The following is an 8,091-nucleotide window of genomic DNA, read 5'->3' on the forward strand; positions in this document are numbered from 1 at the left end:
ATTTGGAAAACTGGCTTACTGAGGGAACTGAATAGTATGTACGAAGAAATTATGTACACTAAATGTGAGTATTTTTATATGAGTGAAATATTTAGGTGATGTATTATACGTGTGAAATATTTCGGTTATCTTTTATAGAGGAATCCGCTATTCGTATGCTTTTCGAAAACACGGTTGTATCATATACTACACTCAAAGAAGAATGTCCAACCGTCTAGCCTTTGTTGAAGTAGCAAAAGATGTACTGTGCTCCGACATGCTCTTCAAAACTAGGAAAGTGTTATCCCGAATAATGTGGAATTTATGATTGTGTGATGTGCCCTTGAATTACACAAGACTCAGCAATCCAACATCAAACACTCTCATATCGCATGCGGACTGCAGGAGTGATCGCACAGCACGCTCGCCAGGGGTTTCGGTTTGCAGTTTACATGTTGCGTCACACGCAGCAATTGTTCCCGAGAGCGGGCTGAGATTAATGGGTGCGTTTTGCTGTGTCTGAATCTGTGGCGGCCGTGTAGTAGTAACGTTGAAACACCAGCAGACATCGGCGGAGTTTATCACAGCACGAGTAGTTTCTACTTAGCACACATGCAGTCCTACTGCAACGCCTTAAAACAATGTTGTGTAATGAAAAAAAAAATGAAAAAGACGTAAAAACAGCATGTGGTATTTATTTACACATCATTATCATTTCCAGTGTTAAAAAATCTACTTCATGCGGTTTGCTTTTTCAGGCCCGAAATAGTTCGTGGTGGCAGTTGAAGACAGTGTGTGCGGGACTGTTGCGTTATTCAGAATGTATGTAAACAACTTTACCTCTGCGGTCAAAACCGCCTGTTTGTTACAGAAAGAAAAGAAAATACAACTGCTTTTCTCACAGGTGCTACCACTCCATGCAGTTGTATAAAAGTTAACGGAATGTAGTATAGCCTTGAACTAATTTGCAAGTTTAAGTGAAATGTATAGTCATGTGGCTGTCGTAGCAGATGTTATTGCATAGCTTAGTGGATGATTTGATAATGAACTTAGGCTCAAAACTAGTCACCAAAGAAAATTAATATTGTAGCTCCCTCGTTTCTGTGCAATGTATTACATAATTTGCTGCAAATAACTGATTATTAGCTGCTTCAAGCAAAAGACCCGCTTTGCTGATGCAGTACAATTTTCAAAATATTGACTGATTTAAGCTGACGCTACAGTGTTCATCTTCGGCAGGCTGTGCATTACTTGTCACAGACTCAGCATTTCACACGTTCATTAACATAGTAAAAGCTGACTTCTGAAATTTTTGTGTGAGACCGTGTTTGTGACTCTCCTCCTTGCTTCTGCATAACATTTTATTAATTGTGTCAGCACTGGTACGTATCATGCTATCATGTGAAATTTCGAACATACGAGGGTTTCCCAGAAAGTAGTACAACACATTTTTTTCTTCAACAATTCATTATTGAACATTATGAGAATTGCACACACAAAAGAATGGTGTTTTATCTACACACCCAATTTTTTCACATAATCTCCATCCTGTTCTAAGACCTTCCTCCAGCTTGAAACAAGAGCGTAAATGACCTGTCGGTACCAACCCTTGTCCTGGGGGCGGAGCCAGTGCTTCACTGTGTGAACTTCCTTCGCTGATTGACAGATGCAGCGCCTACTGACGAGTCGTAATGCGGCTGTTTTAGCAAATGACAACATCTGATCGCTGAAACGTCAGGTGTGACAGCTGTGGATTATCTCCCCGGCCGCTGCAAATCGTGGAGCTCCGCCAAACTGCCTACTGATGACTTCACCCTCCGTGCCCAGCGACTTACTGTATTTCTGTCGACAGCAGGTGCTCCATAAAATTGGCACAATCGATTGTGAATATTCCCCCCAGTTACTTTCCCTCCTGTGAGAATTTCAATTACATCACATTGCTTGTAATGAGTATCACCTAGAGACCCCATTTTGAAACTGCCCTGTAGCTGCGCTATCTGTCGGAAGTGGCGGAAACTTGGCGCGCTCACTGAGGAAACTTCAAATAATACATACGTAACGTTTCGCATTCGTAGTATTGTTTTCGGTTGAGAAAAAAAAATGTGGTGCATTACATTCTGGGCAACCCTCGTACTACAGGTTGTTTGTTAATTGGTTATACAAAAGCATGCTCTATTTGTGAGAAAGGTAAATAAAGAAATATTTGACACATGATCGAATGCTGCATATCTTCTATTTTTATTTGCATTTAATCTATGTCGCTATTTCTGTAACACGACATATCTTCCCTCTATAATTAAATTCCTGCCACATCCTGAAGCAAGTGTTGCTGCGTGGAGGCAACTGTTTGTGTTATCCAATGTTGCTGTTTCCCGGAAGCAGAGGAACAAACACACTACTATTAATGTAAACTCGTACTCAGAAGTTTATATGGGGTTACGTAAGGTAATGTTGGTGGTCAGGATACTGTTCCGCCACGTGCTACCCACGTCGGCACACATCTACGGGGATACGCGAGAACTTCAGGATAATGATGTGATGTCGCGCTATCTTGCTGGAAAATAAATTTTGTGCGTACCTCTTATTGTAATTGAGGCATTAGATAACTTTTAAGCATGTCCATGCGTAGTATTCTAGTAATAGCTGATCAGCTGATTATACAAAAAAGAGGACCGTGAATGTTGTTAGAGGTTACAGCGCAAAAAGTTATTTCTTTAAGCAGTCGCGTACATATTCCATTACGTGGCGTTGTTTCTCCTCAACCTATACCCGAATATTATGCCGATTCAGTTTAGTACAGGTATGGATGGTGGCTTCGTCAGTCAACACAATTGTATTAAGAAAATCGACTTCAGTCTGCATTTCCTTAAACATTTCTACACAAAATTCATTTCGTTTTCCTTTGTCACTTTCTCTTAAAGCCTTCAACTGTTCCAGTTCATAGACTCTGAATGACAGGTGGTTCCGTAATACCTTAGACACTGTTACACTAAGCATTTTCAATTCTAAGATGGCACGTCTCGTCTACCGGGGCTATGAACCTAAGACTGCCGAACTTCTTCAGTTTGTGCGTGAGAGACTGCTAGCCTGTCCTGACTCCGTGTCCTACGTGATACACAGCCAGTTTCAGTGAAACGATTTTAACCATTAACAACAGACTGTCATTGAGGTGGTGACTTAGGATATTTAATCTTGAATTGTATCTGATCTGTAATAGCGGGTTTGGATTCATGAAACAATGAACAACACTGCACACAGTCTGGACCGTTATACTGTACGCCTCGATGGTGACTGCTGGAATAACTCACTTGTACATCTAGTGAGATGTCGGGAACTAACTGTGTTAGGTGGCAAGAAAATTTGAAAATGCACTGCATGTAGTGATGTATCAAACATTTCCGTAAATTACTTTTTTTCACAATTAAAAGTTACTTTTGTATAACTAATTTAAATTCGATTTGTATTATTGTAAAGCGTAGGCCTAAACATAAACTGTGGTCTTTTAGAAATTTTTGATAACACTGGGTCCATCCTCGTTCAGAAATAATCGTTTCCTAATTTCGTTGGATATAATTACGTTAGAAAAAGGTTCGTATTTGAGAATTTTTGGAGGCTCGCAAAAGGATATTTTAGAACTTTTTTAAATTGCAAGTGTTACGGATAACTCAGCATTTACGATTTACAGTTACTGCCAGAGAATATTTCACTCCGAATTTCTCTGTGTATCAAAGTGAATAAAACTAAATTTTTGAGAATTTTCAGAAGTTACCACTGTCGTTTGGATAAGCTGCTAGTTAATTACTGTAGCATATATTATTAGGCAGCGGCCAGCAGATCACCGGAGTCAACCACTTTCGCGCTGGCCAGCACTAGGATGGGTGACCATCCTGTCTACCGAGCGCTGTTGGCAAGTGTGGTGCACTCGGCCCTTGTATAGCAAACTGAGGAGCTACTTGATTGAGAAATAGCGGCTCCCGTCTCATAAACTGACATACACCCGGGAGAGCGATGTGCTGACCACATGCCCCTCCATATCCGCATCCGGCGACGCCAAAGGCTGAGGAAGAGACGGAGAACGGTGGTTACCGTGGGGCCTCCATGGACTGTTCGCATGTATTATAGCTAACAGATAGTTTTACAGCTAGTTTTCCATTTCAAGAGAAGTGTATATTTTTTATATATGTCATAGCAACCCAGATGACAGTTCAACTGAGGAGGTCGAGCGGTTACTAAATACCTAGTTCCGTTTAGTAAAGTACTTTAATATATGAAGACTCAAACTGCATGAAATCCATGTGTACCTGAAAGACACTATATTTAGCACTGTCTAACAACACAATGATGCCCATTTATTACTTCGAAGGATACTGAGTGACAGATAATATTACATTGTTTAAGTATGACTTTGGTACACGTTTCTGTCTAATAACACGAATGTCTTGCCTGGGTCTGCACTATTATGATACTGGTAACATAATGGTTCAAATGGCTCTGAGCACTATGGGACTTAACTTCTGAGGTCAGCAGTTCCACAGAACTTAGAACCACTTAAACCTAACTAACTTAAGGACATCACACACATCCATGTCCGAAGCAGGATTCGAACCAGTGACCATAGCGGTCGCGCGGTTCCAGACTGTAGTGCCTAGAACCGCTCGACCACTCCGGCCTGCACTGCTAATATAACACACACACAGTCGACCTCAAAGAGTGGTGGTGAGTGGCGTTGCGCTCTTACGTAAGTAGCTTTCCAGCAGTGACAGTGTCCCGAAACTCTTGGGGGTGTGTTTACGTCGACTTTCCTGTCCGGAAGTGCTGGGTTGTAGCCGTGGACGCGAGAGGCACCAGGATCCCACTCAGAGCCCTACAGCATATTCCAGAATCGCTGCTGTGTAGCTGAATTAGATGAGCGTTTTGTGACTTTTGCATTGAGGTGCACGTGTGCCACCGGTAACTCTTGCTAGAAAATAGGAAGAAAATGAAACCCCTACAGGCGTCCATACGATTTTATTTATTTTGTAGCTACCAGTTTCGGCCATTCGATGTGCCGTCTTCAGGCTGTATTTGATGCTGAAGGGATTGACACGGTCCCTATATATACCGAATCAGTGGCCGACATAACTTGTGTGCAGTTGACACCAAAGTTTTCAGGTAGTCTACGAAACCCGTTATGATGCCCTGTGATGGGGCATAAACGGGGGGATCGTGTCAACCCCTTCAGCATGAACTACAGCCTGAAGATGGTGCACTGAAGCGTCGAAACTGGTACCTATAAAATAAGTAAAATCATAAGGACGGCTGTAGGCGTTTCATATTCTCGCCATAATAAACGGCCATCGTCCCCAAGACATGTCAAAAGGATTGACGTACAAAAAGTTGCTAGAAAAGGCATTTTGACCTGGGTGTTGACTACTGGAAGAGATTAGTGGGAACTGGCTCTTAAACTCGTGCATGTTATGGGGACCCAATGCTGATTAGAAATGTTAGGCGGGATTAGTCCTCCAAAGTCTGTGTTCAGTTTGATCTTAATTCGCGGGTTTGCCAAGCTATGAATCGAGCAACGGTCCCGGTCAGTTTGACTTATGAAGTACTTTGCTGTGTGTTTTCGTTATTGATTTAAATGTACCTGTTTAATCTGTTGGTGCAGCTGGTTGGTTTTCCTTCACGAAAAAGCTTCGCAGATAGTATTTGTTTTTCCTCCTATAGTTACAAGTTTTTTTTACTCGCGTAGTTATTTGAATCGATTTCGTGCGTAAGTATCAACTGTGTCTGTAGTACCGGATTCGCATGTTTTGATTTTATTGATTTTGTAGCTACCAGTTTCGGCGCCTCAATGCGCCGTCTTTAGGCTGTAGTTGATGCTGAAGGGATTGACACGGTCCCTATATATACCGTATCAGTGGCCGATATATCTTGTGTGCAGTTGACACCAAAGTTTGGTAAGGTAAGGAAGTTTGTTGTGGGTATACATCCTGATTTTCATGTAGTTTTAAAATCTTCTGGTTGCATAAGCAGGCATTGTTCTATTCTGGCTATATAAATGCTACTGTATGTTTACATCTTAGATGAGCCATTAGTTTCAGGTACTTATAAAATATAATTGCAACAAGTGCGTGCATTCAGGAACCTGTTTTTTAAAAGACTAATTCTACCCATGGTGGTCTGATTTATTTTCCTACGTACATAAATTAGTTCAAAGTAAAAGCGTCCACATTTGTTTACACCTCTTACATTTTTCCTGCCGGCCGCTGTGGCCGGCACAAATACCATCGCATTTTTAGGTCAGGTGTCGAACTGGTACACATTTTTTTTCTTTTTTTTTCTTTTTTGAACATTAGTCTTCTGACTGGTCTGATGGTCTGAAGCGACCCGCCACCAATTCCTATCCTGTGCGAACATCTACTTCTCAGAGTAGCATTTGCAACCTACGTCTTCAATTATTCGTCAGATGTATTAAAATCTCTGTCTTCCTCTACAGTTTTTGCTTTCTGTAGATCCCTCTAGCCCCACGGAAGCCGTTCCCTAATGTCTTAACCGATGTCCTATCATTCTGTCTATTCTCTTTAACAGTGTTTTCCACATATTCCTTTCTTCTCCCATTCTGCGCTGAACCACCTCATTCCTTACCTTACCAGGACACCTTATTTTCAATATTCTTCTGTAACACCACATCTCTTCTTCTTCGGTTCTCCCACAGTCCATGTTTCACCACCATACAGTGCTGTGCTCCAAACGTACATTCTCAGAAATTTCTTCCTTAAATTAAGACCTCTCTTTGGTACTAGTAGACTTCTCTTGGCCAGCAATGCCCTTTTTGCCATTGCTAATTTGCTTTTGATGTCCTCCTTGCTCCGTCCGTCATTGGTTATTTTCCTTCCTAGGTAGCAGAATTCCTAACTTCATCTACTCGCTAACCATTAATCCTGATTATCGTTGTTATCATTCCTGCCTTCCTTCGATTCACTTTCAATCCATACTCTGTAGTCATTGGACAGTTCATTCCGTTCAGCGGATCATGTAATTCTTCTTCATTTTCACTCAAGATAGCAATGTCATCAGGGAATCGTGTCACTGATATACTTTTACCTTGAATTTTAATTCCACTCCTGAACCTTTCTTTGATTTCCACCATTGCTTCCTCGATGTACAGATTGAACAGTAGGTGCGAGAAGCTGCGTCCTTGTCATACTCCCTTTTTAATGCGAGCACTTCGACCTTGGTCGTCCACTCTTATTATTCCCTCTTGGTTGTTGTACATATTGTATATGACCCGTCTCTCCCGATAGCTTACCCCTACTTTTTTCAGAATTTCAAACATCTTGCACCAGTTAACACTGTAGAACGCTTTTTCCTGGTCGACAGATCCTATGAATGTGTCTTCATTTTTCTTTAGTCTTGCTTCCATTCTTAACCGCAGCATCAGAATTGCATCTCTCGCGTCTTTACTTTCCCTAAAGCGAAACTGATCGTCATCTAGCACATCCTCAATTTTCTTTTCCATTCTTCTGTGTATTATTCTTGTAAACAACTTGGATGCATAAGCTGTTAAGCTGATTGTGCGATAATTCTCGCACTTGTCAGCTCTTGCCTTCTTCGGAATTGTGTGGATGACGCTTTTCCGAAAGTCAGATGGTTTATCACCAGACTTAAACATTCCACACACCTACGTGAATAGTCGTCTTGTGGCCACTTCCAACAATGATTTTATAAATTCTGATGGAATCTTATCTATCCCTCGTACCTTATTTGATCTTAACCACCGACCGCTGTGGCCGAACGGTTCTAGGCGCTTCAGTCCGGAACCGATCTGCTGCTACGGTCGCAGGTTCGAATCCTGCCTCTAGCATGGATGTGTGTGATGTCCTTAGGTTAGTTAGGTTTAAGTAGTTCTAAGTCTAGGGGACTGATGCCCTGAGATGTTAAGTCCCGTAGTGCTTAGAGCCAATTTACATTTTTCCTAATTGTATCCGATAAGATCCTAAAAAGTTTCAATTTGTGTTGCAGAAGCATTACCTACTGTGCTATATTGGTCTGCCCACTGTTATGCGACGTCCAGTTACTGGAGTTACTGGGTTAGTTTGAGTCTTGTCCTGTTATTAGAACGTGAATTAA

The sequence above is a fragment of the Schistocerca cancellata genome, chromosome 1 (assembly GCF_023864275.1).
Source record: "Schistocerca cancellata isolate TAMUIC-IGC-003103 chromosome 1, iqSchCanc2.1, whole genome shotgun sequence".
Lineage (NCBI taxonomy): Eukaryota > Metazoa > Arthropoda > Insecta > Orthoptera > Acrididae > Schistocerca > Schistocerca cancellata.